We start from the raw sequence: 2,101 nt of genomic DNA, 5'->3' as shown, positions 1-2,101 counted from the left end.
CCCTCTACCTCTTGTTTTTTTCTGAGAACCTGTCCATTATTGGTATCATACTTGTGGCTCTCCCGTGAACCATTTCAATGAATGTCTTTTCTAAGGTAAGGAGACGAAGGTTGAAATCAGTATCCCAAGTGTGGTCAAACTAATGATCTACACAAAGAAATTATAAACTCGTTGGGCGTGTATGCAATATTTCTTGAAATCTAATTTGCCTTGCCCCTAACAACACCACACCGATTCGATGGCTTAAGACACTGATCATGAAGAACACCAATATCTTTTTCTTCTGTAACACTATTTAGCATATTATCATCAAACATATACTCATAATTCAAATGGTGGTATCTAACATGCATTATTTTCAATATATTCCAGATAAAACCCATTTGCCCTTTATTTGTTCAACTCATCAAACAATTCAAATCCTTAATCCCAGCCAAAAACACCCAAGTCCTTAATACCGTCAGTAACTTTAAGTATCTTATTGATGAATCCTTCTTCTATGTTATCGATGTTAATAAACAAAAGTAGCAATGGACTGAGTCCTGAGGTTCTCCAACTCTGACGAGAATCCAGCTGGACCAAAGTCCATTTATAGAAACCAACTGCTGTCTTCCCTACAGCCAGTTTACTATCCAATGAGCCAACCTGTCCTGTACACCTACATTTAAAAAAAGTTTTATCATGTGATACCTTGACAAAAGATTTCTGAAAATCCATATACAACAAATACGCCCCCGCACTCTCATCTACACAAGCAGTAACCTCTTTAAGGAATGTCAAAATATCAGTAAGGGAAAATATTCCTCTATTAAAACCATGTTGACTGTCGAGAAAAATTTAAAAATCGTGATAAATGACTTCGCAAATCATCTTTAATCAGACTTTCGAAATCTTTTCCAACTACCAATGTAAAACTAGTGTGCATATAGTTACAGGGACAATTTTTAACAGCTCCCATTAGCGGACTTCTAATCTTTGGGCACCAGCCCAAAATTCGAAGAATTAGTTAAAAATAGCAGCAAGTGGCTCACAAATCCAATGCTTAACATCGTCTAAGAATCTTGAAGAAATATTATCTGGCCCATGAGCATTACCATTCTTTAAACTTCTAATTTTTTTCGTTATAAGTTTATGTGATAAATTTGTACAACCAGACAGCAACCATTCATGATGAAGAATATTGTTTAAACTTCATTAGTGAATAACCCCAACATCCTTTCCGTCAAATACCATAGTTCCTTACACTTAATGGATTGAAACAATTACTCATATTTTACATTTCCCACCAAAATCAGTTGTAATGGTTTCCGATACTCTCGGTGTAGTCTAATCCTCAAAAATAATGCCATCAATCATCCCTGCCGGGGGTCGAACCCGGGACCTTTGGATTAGAAGTCCAACGCGCTATCCACTGCGCTACAGGGACTTTTAACACACCATCAGGACTTTGTTAATATTCCATAATTCTATATAAGAAACTAAATGAGGATCTGAAATTTATTCACGTTCGACAAGTTAATATAAAGAACTAATAACAATTCGACAGTTTATCAATAATAACTCTATTTTATGACATTCATTTTTGGCACATCAGTTTTCTGCTTTTAAAACAGCTACAAACAATATTCTTTGAACATGCTTATGATATTAGCTGGCTCCTCTAAATCCTGTGATGCACCAAAAGAAGTCATTTGAAAGCAAGAATTGTACTTCGTTATATTGGCCAAAAGGTGCTTTGACTAAGGGGTTTGAACAGATAACAAAGATTTTAAAGGCTCAGGATGGGTCTTCACAAGTCTAAGATGGACGTTCTCATCACTACATCATATTTTCTTAGATTCTCATTTCCACTTCTTAGCACCAAATTCTTGGCAAGTAACTGACATAGAGCCTATTGACATCCTGGACTGGTAATCTATCCCAGGTTGGTAACTTAAAGCAGCTCTCATCCAGTCAGGGTTATTTCTTCTTGTTCTTGCAGCATGTTGGTCTTGCCTTTGACGTTCCTTTATATGTTGTGGTGTATCATTGGCTTTGGTTGCTGCAGTGCACCTATGGTTTCTAACTTGTCGAGATGCAGGCTGTTCGGGTGTTTTCTCAT

The 2,101-nt window shown here is 36.6% G+C and overlaps 1 non-coding gene across 1 annotated transcript; it reads right to left on the bottom strand.

The window, feature by feature from the left end:
* Positions 1-1,353: 1,353 nt before the first annotated feature.
* Trnar-ucu lies at positions 1,354-1,426 on the bottom strand. The gene has a single exon. It is a non-coding gene; the product is annotated as a tRNA-Arg (tRNA).
* Between the last annotated feature and the right edge of the window lie 675 nt (positions 1,427-2,101).

This window comes from Limulus polyphemus, unplaced genomic scaffold (genome assembly GCF_000517525.1).
Source record: "Limulus polyphemus unplaced genomic scaffold, Limulus_polyphemus-2.1.2 Scaffold78841, whole genome shotgun sequence".
Taxonomy (NCBI): domain Eukaryota; kingdom Metazoa; phylum Arthropoda; class Merostomata; order Xiphosura; family Limulidae; genus Limulus; species Limulus polyphemus.
This window is presented reverse-complemented; position numbering and strand designations above follow the sequence as displayed.